The 12,101-nt window shown below is 31.4% G+C and overlaps 1 protein-coding gene across 1 annotated transcript in view; it reads left to right on the top strand.

Annotated features, from left to right (window-relative positions):
* Window positions 1–11,173, top strand: part of LOC118181384 (putative cytochrome P450 49a1) — a 93,870-nt gene extending 82,697 nt beyond the window's left edge. Inside the window, exon 12 of the mRNA XM_035350511.2 lies at window positions 10,632–11,173. The gene's annotated coding sequence lies outside the window, so the exon portion shown is untranslated. The remainder of the gene's footprint in view (window positions 1–10,631) is intronic.
* The last annotated feature ends 928 nt before the right edge of the window (window positions 11,174–12,101 follow it).

The following is a 12,101-nucleotide window of genomic DNA, read 5'->3' as shown; positions in this document are numbered from 1 at the left end:
GAGAGAACACATATTATCAGCGGACTGACTGTTATCGGGAAGGTTATAAAATGAGAGGTAGATCAATAATTCAAATAATTTAAAAGATATAGTATTGTGTTTCACAACGAAATGTTACGGATTAGATTTTATCCACTGATGTTAAAATTTTATTCATTTATTAATACCCATTTTTTAAATAACAGAATTTTTTTTCAACATTTCATATTTCAAATTTACAGAACTAAGCTATTTATGGAATCAAATGCCAAATATTATATGTTTGGGTACAAGAGAAACATGTTAATCTGAACTTTCAAGTTCCTGAAAAATTAAACCAAATATTCTTTGACTTTTTAAGACTGAAAGAAAATTTTTGTTTGATGAAAAGAAGCATGTGTTCTGCTTCAAAATGCATGAATTTTTCTTGTAAAACCAATGGCGACTTAAGTTTGGTTTTGGTCTGGGAAGTTTATTTTAAGTTACACTAACAATAAAATTTGAATTAAGTACTGTTTTCGTTTTCATTCCCATCACAGATATTTACTTAGACAAGAAGGTGTGCAAAGCGTAAATTACAGGCACGAAATTCGGTACTTAGATATTAATGCAACCACCCTGGCGCCATATGACAATTTTTTGCAAATGGAAAAAAGGATGTTACTTATTGGGTGCAAGTTGGTGATTTTCGGTTATTTTTTTAAAGATTCCCAAGCTATCGATATTTATCGTAAATCAGCAAACATTATCAACATTAAAAGAAAGCACTTTATCAATTTAAAATACAAACTTAAATTTATTAAATAACGATTATATGATACAAAAAATAAATAACATTTTTCGCATATTTCTGTAATTTTACGCTCTTAATCTCCCCGTATACATAGCGCTTTGTTTTCGCTTAAAAAAAATCAGAGAAAGACACAAACATGGCATCTCGCATAACTTCAGCATTTTTAATAGGCTATCTACCAAACGTATCCCATTATTCCTCCTTTTAACGATTTTGTGAAAAACAAATACTATATTCCTGCAGAAAGTTTACTCAAATTCCTTCTATTACGGATAAATTGCACGACCAAATATTTTAAAATTGAATCTCAGGGGAAAAAAAAAGAATATCACGATTTGTCTATAAAAACCTTTGGAACTTGGAATAAAAAAGAACAACAACAACAACAAAAAAAAAAAAAAACGCTTAAGAAAGCGCGACCTTGCTTGATTGAAAAATAGTTGCGAGTGTGGTTGCCTGAAGAATATTCATGCGCATATAGTTGCCAAAGTTCGGCTCATTCTGTTAATTTGGCGATTTTGAATAGGTGGTTGCAATAATACGTAAGTGCCAGAAGTTCAAACATTAGGAATTAGTTAATTGCAGCTAATGCGAATATGTTTAAAGATTTGCCTTGAGGGTGGTGACTATTCACGTTGTTCCAGCTAAATGCATTCATAAAGAACGTAATTTTGGTGTGTAGTAGCGTCGAATATTACACTTAGGTAATTAAGTGAACATATTCTACAATCGTTTAAATGAAAATCAGTAATGTTTCTTATTTAAAGATTTATACCTTTAACATCAATTTTAACTGATTGAGATACATCGATACCACTGCAGGTCGCTTGGTTATTACAAGTTTACTGTATTTAAATAATCAACTCTATTATGTCTGAATTATTTGCTTTAGTTATAACAACTGCATGTGGTTAATAAAAGTCGAATGAAATATGCTTCATATAAGCCTAGCGTTAACTCATCCCCATTTCTGAAGCAATTCACAAACCCTTAAAGAACGACTAAATTTAGAACTATAAGTAATACTGAATGTTTCTGTTACTGCCGTTTAATGATCTTTAATAATCATGCAGTGATCAGATTTCGTTCAACTCGTTTATGTTAATAACACTAGTAAACAAAACATTAGAAAATAACAGTAGAAAACAAGACTTAATTTTCAATCAGCTGAAATAAAACATAAGTTTTTTAACTAATATTTTTCTTTTTAACTCAGAACCGCTGTTTATTTTTTTCTACATCAGATATAATTTTTACGATGCATATAATGTGATTCACAAAGTGTCCTGTGCATATATGCAGTTGTAAAAAATTGAATATCTTACCTAAACTCATGACTTACATATGTAAGTATTTTTACATTTATATATTATTTTCATATTGCTCCTTGCTGCGAAGCACATTTTATTTGCCACTCACTTAAGTGTATTTTTAAGAGACTGCTGCTTATCTTTTTGATACAGTATTTAACATTAGCGCCTTAAAATTGAGTCGAACTATTTCAACCATTTTCTTCCATTAATTTTACATTGTTATGGAAAATTGAGAACATTCAGGGCAAGTCTTACAATGTTTTTGAAATACCGTGTATACAAAGTTATATATGTGCAACATGATAAATAATAAATCTCGATTGATCAATTATGTCTCAGAACACATTAAAAAAAGTAATAATAAAGTGCACTGTACCTTCACAATGCACATACTCTTTCTGTCTCTCACGGATATGAACTGAACATGAATCTCAGATTTTAACGTAATTGTCAAGAAATGATGGTGCAACGAAAAAATACTTTGTTTGGGCTGAATAGCCTTATCCACAATTTCAAGAAATAATAGAACAAAAAAAGCAATTAAAATAATAAAATCTCACAATACATTCAGCAAAAAACGTCTTTAATTATAGGCTCAAGACTTAATTATTCCACAAGATGTAATATGAAGGATCTAGACACGATTTTTTAGCACAGGAACTATTAATCGCCCGCAAAATGAAGGTCGTTCAAGAGACTACCATATACAAAGATCTGTTTCTGTTGATAAAACAGAGATAATGCAATTATAAGGTGACTCACAGCTATATCGTAGCAGTCACTAAAGTAATAATAGATAGCGTAACTGATTGCCGAAATACGCAGAAAGTTGGTAACATTCTAGCAAATTGTTTGTGCCTCCCTGATTGCCATTGCAAAACATATTATCTGCCTGAATTTTATATTATTTATTGATACGTTAAGGATCATTTTATCTAGATAGATGAAACGCGCAATTTTCCACAAAGTGTTCATGAAAACCCTTTTATCATGATAGCGATATGAAAGGAATTCATGATATGTGGATGCACTCATCTGAATATTTCTAACAGTTGTTGTGATTGACCAGAGTTTATTTTCCTGTATTCACAGAGATTTTCAAATTTTTTAGGAAAATTCATTAATTTAATGATTTACGAATAATTTAAAAGTGGCGATTTAATTCATCCCGATTAACCAGCATACACTCTACTACTTAGTTTTATTGAAAAGGTACCTTGAAATGTCTTAGGAGTGTCGAGCTGGAGCAGGCTTTCAGCTAGCCTAGAACTCCAAGGAACTCAGACTGCCCATGCTAAAACTTTAGCGCGCTGCTGAGATGGCCTCCGACCACGGAGTTGAACCAAACGAAATTCTATGTCATTTCAACGGTGAAATATGTTATCTGTCGAAACGTGGGCTAATCAATAATAATAATAATAATCTAGTAACATAGAAATAATTCCAAAATTTTAAGCAGCATTATTACTTTATGCGAATTCTTTAGTGCAAATGTTACGTTACAAGATAACTTTGCGCAGATGCCTATTGTCATTAGGCATCCATTAGTGATTCTACGAACTCCATTGTAAAATATAATTAAAATCAGTATTTTACTGAATCAATAGGATACTACAAAAGCACGTTGGAAAATAATTAAGTATGGCACAAATTAAAAATAATATTAATAAATAAAAATTATAATAATAAAAGTTTCAAAACTTGAGTATAAATCATACACAATTTCCTTCCCAGAATAAATAATTTCGTGGAAAGACGTTGCGATGCCTGCTTTTTAGTTCATGATGATCTCGCAGAGATCCTAATTCAGGCTAATAAATTTATGATTGTTTTTTAATCGTATATGTATTTCCTCTAAAATTATTCCTGAATAAAACGTGCACTTTACATAGAAATATATAAAGTGCAGCTTTGCCATATGTAAGCAGGGTATTGTGCCCCTATTCAAAATTATGCAAAAATACAAAACTTCCTTTTTCATATATCTTAAGTAACATCGAATTTTCGAAGTTATCCATTAGTTTGACAGGTTAGGGTAAAAAGAAAGAAACGCTTGCATGTGAAATCTTTTCAATAGTTGCAAAATGAATGCATTTCACTTAAAAAATTTATTATTTTAACTTTTTAGTGATATGTTTGTATTCATCACTGAAATTGAATTGCTGTAGACACGTAAATTTTCTTTTCCTTACTACCGTCATTATTTCAGTTAATTAACCCTATAAAGGTCGTAGTTTGATTAATAAAATAAGTTGATTGGTGATGTAAGATGATTATTCTAGAGTACATTTGGGTTTAGTTGTTAATCAGTACAGACACTGAATAATGCAGGCATTATTTAAATTAACTGCGCTTGCAAAGATAAAGCCAATTTTGTTATGTAGACAATTAGAAAATGGCGTGAGATTAGTTTTTATATTTTTCTTATATACCGTCCAATTCTCCCTACATAAAATTAATGCTTAGGAGCCGTATAACATCAAACTTGCATTAACAAATTATAAATTAGATCTATCATACAGAAATAAATATAAGAAAAATTTTAAACGTACATTAGAACTAAGAGTAATCAATACATCATACAGATGTTCATGAATCTTTGCACGCTCGGAAAAATATCAAAGCACATACGTATAAGGCACTTACGGATGTCATTGATTATTATGTGTGTTAACAACAGGTTTTATTTTTTAACTGAAATTTTAGCGTTGGGCTACGTCCCTCAACGACGGTCTCAGGGACAAATTTTTAAGACACAAAACATGTCCTAGTAGAAAGCTTATATCTCAATCAATAACCACAAAAGCTGTAGTTTTCCTTTATGGTTTATTTGATAGTTAAAAGGGACCATTACAAAACATAAAAATTGGAATTGTAGTTGATTGTAGTGGAACCACAGTAGAGTCTCAAAGTCAAACAAAGATATATAATATTTTGATGACCTCACAAGTGCGCGCGCACGAGTTAGATTATAACACCGTTTAGTTCTATGTTGGAGTCGACGGTCAGCGGTTGTGGGAGTGACATGCTGATTTTATTTGTACAATAATAAATATAAAATGCCGAAAAATTAAGATGCACGTTTTATTCAGGAATAATCTTAATAAATAAATATTTCATTCATTACTATTAGTTTCATTTTATTTTTTCGAATTTCCCTAAATATTCATTCTTTAAAGTAACAAAAAAATTACACATAAAAATAACAAAAAGAATATTTAATCAATAAAATAAAAATTAACATACATTGGTGTGCAGAAATTAAGAACGATACGGTTTTTTCAATATAACGTTGGGAAAAAGCTTTCCAAATCAACAAAAATAATACCATAAAATCCCTAAGATGTAAGAACATGGGTAATGTAAGCAAAACTCCCCCCCCCCTCCAACAAGAAAATCAAAATGATAGAAAGGAACTTTATTGAAAAAGCAGCATGGAGCACAATGCAATAGAAGACCGAAACATCCATGTGACAGGTGTCCAGCAAGAAACATCAGCCTTTATTAGGATATATTCTCCTCTGACTGCTGTGCAGGTTTCACATCATTGCAGAATTATAGTGCTCACTGGAGTCACAATTTTCATCACGACTGGAGGAATGGTGCCAGAATGTTGTTAGTTTTCTAGTTAGTGTGTGGGGCTAATACCTGCTTACTTAGGGTAAATATTAGGTGCCCCTCACTTATCCATAACATAACATCATTGCAGAATCGTTACTGGAGATAAGTTACGTGCTGCCACGCGTCTGCCTAGAAAGTTCCATATATGTTCAATGGGATTTAGATCCAGAGACCTTGCCGGTATATCCATGTGTTCTCCAACAGCTCTTCGGCAGCAACTGTGCGATGAGGTGGAGCGGTGTCGTCATGAAGAGGAACTGATAATGATGCATTAAATGTATAAAAATATTTGCATCGATATTTTATGAGGAGAACAATATTAATCATCTTTTCTTTCGGTTGCATGAGATAAACTGAAGTTTAGATTCTCTTGTTTCTCCACAATGCATTTTCTGTTTCTAACACCTACTCCTCATCTTGGACTATCTAAATTCCCTCATGCATCATAAGAAAAAAGAAGTCGAACGAAATTATAATGAATTTGTTCAGAAGTTTACATAGTAGAGTAACAAACTCTTCTTTGCTCACAGGGGGATCAAAATCGTTGCTATGAATAGCTTAATGAGATTTTATCGTTCGGTGATAAAAGCGAAAATTAGTATGTCACAAGGACGGTGTAGTAATCCGCTGTTAATTTGTCACGGGTCTAGTGTTTTGCCGAATAAAGGGGCTGGTTTGGAGAATTTAATGGTTTTCCGAATGAAAGACATAAACACAACTAGTTTCTTTTAGAAAGCTTCAATAAAATATTTTCTTCTTAGAAAGATTATTTTCAAGTTTTATCACAAACGTTATCCAACCAAAATTGGTTCAAGTAATAATTAGTTTTCGGTTTTGGATGAAAATCATCAGCTTTTGTTGCTTTTAAATATTTTGAATTCTTTGCTTAAACAAAGCATATGATTATATTCTTTGAAATGCTTTCCTTGTCAAATGGAGTTATAGAAATGAATTTAGAAGTTTAAGGAAAGAATAGTTACATTTGTCTTTTAAAAGTAATTAAGCACATTGCAAATTTAGAAAATGTGAAATAGAAGTAGCAACCCCATAACAACTAGTGAAACTAATCTAATTTTGTAAATATGCTATGAATCTTCTCTAAGACAGCCACTAAAAGTTTCAGATAATTTCAGTCTTTTGTGAAGATTTTTCCTTAGAGAGTGACATTCATTTTCCGATATTCAGATGTAAATTATCAGCAAAACTGTTCACTCTCAGAAGCAATAGCCTCGAAAGAATTCATTGTATATTTTCTTCTCTTTAAATAAAACATTCAAACGTAAATCAAGCATGCTTTTTTTCTGTAAACCAAAAAGACTACATGTTGTAATTTTCTTGAATTTGAAAACCGTAATTTTGTATCATTTCAGCTTTGAATGTTCAAGGGCCTTTTACCTGTATAGTAAATTTTAATAAAAAATAATTAAATCAAAAAGACTACATGTGATAATTTATTGAATTGCAAAACGTATTTTTTTAGCATTTCGATATTGAACTTTCAAAGGCTTTTTACACTTACTTCAACAATCTTAATGGAAAGTACTTTCACTTTCTGTATTTGATATAAGTCTTCTTTTCTTTCGAAACTAGAAAAACATTTCTTTTCTTTCGAAACTAGAAAAACATTTCTTGTCTTTTGAAATGGTAGAATATGTGCTACACTTAGCCACAAATTTTAGCGAATAGGGAAATTATTCAGAATTTGAGCTGAACTTGCCAATCTGTCCATTATGCTTTGAGAAGTTAGGACATATTTTAGATATTAATATCATAAACTATTCAAAAGGTAGAAATTACTCCACGAAAGGGTTTCAATAAATAACTAAGAAAAGTTCGATTGATGGAGTGTCAGATTAAAGCTGTACGTCTTCATCTGGGAAGAAGAATTTTACTGGCGGTGCAGGAATCTCTTCATGTTCTTAGTTAGGTTATTGAAGCTAAAATCAGTAACTTTTTGACAGTATTGAATAAAACATCTTAAACGTGCTTAAAAGGATATTTTAGGTTGATGTTATTATCCAAAAAGGTCTGTTCTTTGAGAGTACATTGTGAATAACTCATGATTCCTTAGCATCAAAATTCTAATATAAGATGTTGTGACAATGCGAATTTTTTAGAATCTGAGACGATATTTTTGTCATATAAAATATTCCGAATTATTACAACCGAAAGAAAAGTCAATTTACAACATCAGAATTTAATAAGCATGTAAGGTGTAAGCTTATATTAAACCATTACATTTAGGTTGGTGGATCCCATCTATTTTAATTTTACCTACTTACATTATTCAGTTTAAAAGGTACAAAATTTATTAAAACAAATAATAAATCAAAAAATGTTATAGCAGCAGTTAGCTAGCATCATTTTTATCTGGTAGAGAACTATAGCGCTACTGTGCATGTGCTTTCGTGAAGCAATTGGTTGCACGTTCAGGTAAGCATTTGAAAGTTTCGTAATTCGAGTCCAAGCAGAAATGGCAAACCTATCGCACGCGTGCCACTACGTGGCATGCTACAAGTGTATATTAAATTGCTTTTATTCGCTTGCATTTACTGAAAACAACAATTAAAAAAAGAGAAAAACTGTTCTTTAGGCTAGTGACCAACAAAGGCGTATTCAGAAACGAACAGGAGCATGGGCGCCATTAGTAAGTAAACAGCAAATATAGTTACAAATTAACTGTTCGATAGTTTAAAATCAAAGCATGGGTTTAAAGTTATAAAGAAATATAATAAGTTAAGTTATTATAAAGAAATATAATAAGTTAAGTTATTATAAAGAAATATAATAAGTGGCACACTGGACACCTGAAAAATAAATCGTCATTTAATTAGCACACTAATCCAGAAAGGTTCGCCATCCCTGAGTCCCAGCCAAGGCACAGATGATTTCTAAGGTTTCTCAATTAGAAAACCTGAAATCAGCACAAGGTTATCCAAACGTAAGCATTTTACGCTTTCAAATGAGAACTAGTTTATTATTGTAAACTCTGTTTTGACCAATATTTATTTGGATTCAATTTGAAACTGCTATGAACAGTTGATTTTTCGTTACCTTTATACTATATTGGATTGCAATGTTTATTTATGGCTAAGCACACTAAGGCCATCTGCCCGTCAGAAGTGATTCCTTCATAGAAGAAGTTTCCTTGAGGAAACTAAGGAAACGTCATGCACTCAGCTCTTTCTAACGTATTGCGACAGGAATATACTTGTGCACTTAACTGTAAATTTCTGACATACTCTTCATTTTCTCCTGTCCTGTCTTGGCCGCATCAGGACCAAAGGTACTTATCAGTGTTTTGCGGTTTCAGCCATTCGATCACCGGTCAGCCTTTTTTATTGTCACAAAAGCCTTTTGCATTATTTTTTAAGTCATAATCCTTGATAAATACTATATGTAGTAGTAATTTCTGTGTTGCAACTGTTTGAAATACTGGTTGAATGCTGTAGCAACAATCTACGAAAATGGTAAATGGGAAAAATTATTTGGTACTGTCAAGGGACCCTCTAGGATCCTGTAGATAGATCTTAATAGAAGAAACGCAGCCACTGATGAGGAATATTATGCAGCTTTTTCATAAGCTGCACAATAAAATTAAAGGTGTAGAACGCTGACAAACAGAGTTAATTTGTTCTGCACTCAGCAACCATTGCTAGCCAATAAATTAAAAAAAATGTCTGTTTGAGGAGATTAATCAATCACTACCCACACCAAATTAGCTGCAAGCGATAATCATCTGTTCTCCAAACTGAAATTGGACCTTCGTGGAAAGTGGATTAATGATGATGATGGCGTGTAAAGAGCAGTAGCTTTGAGAGCGAACCCTCAAATTATTTTTTCGGGGGGCCTAGAGTTACTTACTAAACGGTGTGAAAAGTGTGTTGAAGTCTAAAGAGAGAGTAATGAAAAATAAATCATTCAGATAATTCTATGTTTATTTAAAAGTATATACGTCCAAATTTCTTTGAATCTGCCTATGTAAATAAAAATCTAGAACTCTAACAACATGAACCAAGCTGAAACGTAACTAAAATATGTATTAAAAGTACTCGCAGTGCAACTAAAATTTAACGAAGCTTACCCTCTTCTTCTTACAGGCTAAAACAATATCAGTATTTAAATGTATACAACACAAGTAACTTCAGTTTCTAATCAACTGTGCTTAGCTAATGCGACTAACTCTCAACGCTAGCAAATACAAAAATTACTCACTAAAATTAGAGCGTAGAGTAAATGGATGACTTACGAAATAAACTTATTTTTAATGCGCAGTGAAAGTAGTCTCTATATATTACATATCCTCTAAACACCAATTAATTTACATTTTGGTGAAGACTGAGGGAAGAAACAGAAGCTACAAGAGGAGTTAACATAAAACAGCGTGTTAGTTAAAATAAACTTTACAGCAGGATAATAGACATACACAAATCTTCGTGTCAAAATGCTTCAATTTTTAATTCAGTGAATGATTAGTTACAGAAAATTTATTTGCAATTTAAGCTTGTCTGCAGGTCAGCGTCAAAATCAGCTATTCAACATTTATTCTTAAAACCAGACAGCATTTTGAACATTCCTAATTCTTCTCGCTTATTCTTTTTAAACTATAAGTACTTAAATCCAAGGTTCTGAAGACGATTTAATTCTGCATAATCAATTTCTTAAATCACGTTTAATTGCAATTGGAAAGCCATAATTATACCTGCACTGTTCTCATCAGAAATTTCAGCACGTGAAAATTTAAGTTTAATCAAAACTTAAATTCGTTACTGCATTCTGTTTAACCTACTTAAGAATAATGATGACGCTTAGCTATTTTGAAAAGATTAAACAATTAACATCAGGCATATATTTATAGATGCCATGTACTTACTTGTTTCAAATATTACCATATTATCGCAGTTTCTTTTCTCTTTTTTTTTCAGGATCAACGCTAGCTTCATGGGAACAAAGGGATCACTTTGATCGATCTTTTCTAAGTTTTACGAAGTTACCAATATTAAGACACTGCAGCTACGGATATGAGCTTTTGTATTTATTTATTTATTTTATTTATTTAAAATGTATTTTAATTACATTCCTGATAAACAGTTCAACAGACAATTTTCTTTTATTAATGAGATTAATATTAATTTTGAAGCTAAGTAAAGTGACGTTTTTTAAATGAAATGTTTGGTTTAAATGTATTCGCAGTGTAAAAAAGGAAGATATTTGCAAAGTGTTATTTCACATCATCATGTCGTATGTTATTCAACTCATTTCAGAAATTTCATTTTATGCTCATGCATAATTTATAGCCGAAACAAGTAGTACCTGTAGTTTTAATTGCTTTTGTGTCGAAGAAATGGAACGATTTATTCATTCATTAGAAATGTGATAAAAATATTTGATGCTGATATCCATAAACGGTTAAAATTGCTGGCTATTTAGTATACTTGTTTTTACATTAAAAGTTTTTATTTGTTTATATTAGTCTCTTTATTTCATGTTTTGATCTTACATTCCCATTGTATTCTCTTAAGCTTTGACTATCACCTTCTTACCTCATCCATAAAACATCAACTTTTAATTAGGTATTATATATTTTTATTCATGACCCCAGTATGTCACGTTTTTTCGCTCTGTGTAAATTTGCGTTTCACAACAAGTTGTAATTAAAATTATTGTAGATGTGAGGTATTGTGATACTTAAGAAAAGAAGAGTGAAAAGAATTTAAACATGTTACATATTAAAAAACTTCATGTTATCTGATTTTAAATATCGATATGCAAGAGTTAAAAATATAACTGCAAGAGTATTTGGAATGTGTTACTGTATACTGTAGAAGGACATGATGATTGGTGTATTAAACCTGAAACGTTTTTTCATTTGAAATGAGAGACATCTACCTGGTCGAGATTATATCTTTAGGTAAAGATGGCGGTGAACGTGTAGCAGCAAGTTACACTTGTAGAGTAGATGAAAGTTTACTAAAATGATAGTTCAACCTCAATAGGCGGTGTTTCGATGCAACATTTTTGCAATTGATTATGGGAAGGATGAAAAGAATATTGCTTACAAAGGTCCAGAACAAAGAACTTCTTAAAACACTTGTAGCCTTAAAGCAACATCAATGTTAAAGATTAATGGAAATGCTCAGTCTGATGCAATTTAATGAGTCTGGATTGGTATTTTTTACAATCTAAGCATTTTCTCAGCTTGAAGAGTTAATTTGTCGAGCGGGAAGAGAAACAAGGTAAAAACTTAAAATTAAACAAAACATCAACTTTGTGTTTGGAATATAATCACAAACTCCGATTTTGATAGTGATCAAGCGCAGATTCCTCTTCGTCGAATTTCACATCAAAGAACACAAATTTTACATTCAAAAAGGAGAAAATAAATACTTGATAGC

This window comes from Stegodyphus dumicola, chromosome 8 (assembly GCF_044657685.1).
Source record: "Stegodyphus dumicola isolate Sdum_Otavi_A_Nest chromosome 8, ASM4465768v1".
Lineage (NCBI taxonomy): Eukaryota > Metazoa > Arthropoda > Arachnida > Araneae > Eresidae > Stegodyphus > Stegodyphus dumicola.
The sequence above is the reverse complement of the archived record's forward strand: the minus strand, read 5'-3'. Positions and strand labels throughout refer to the sequence as shown.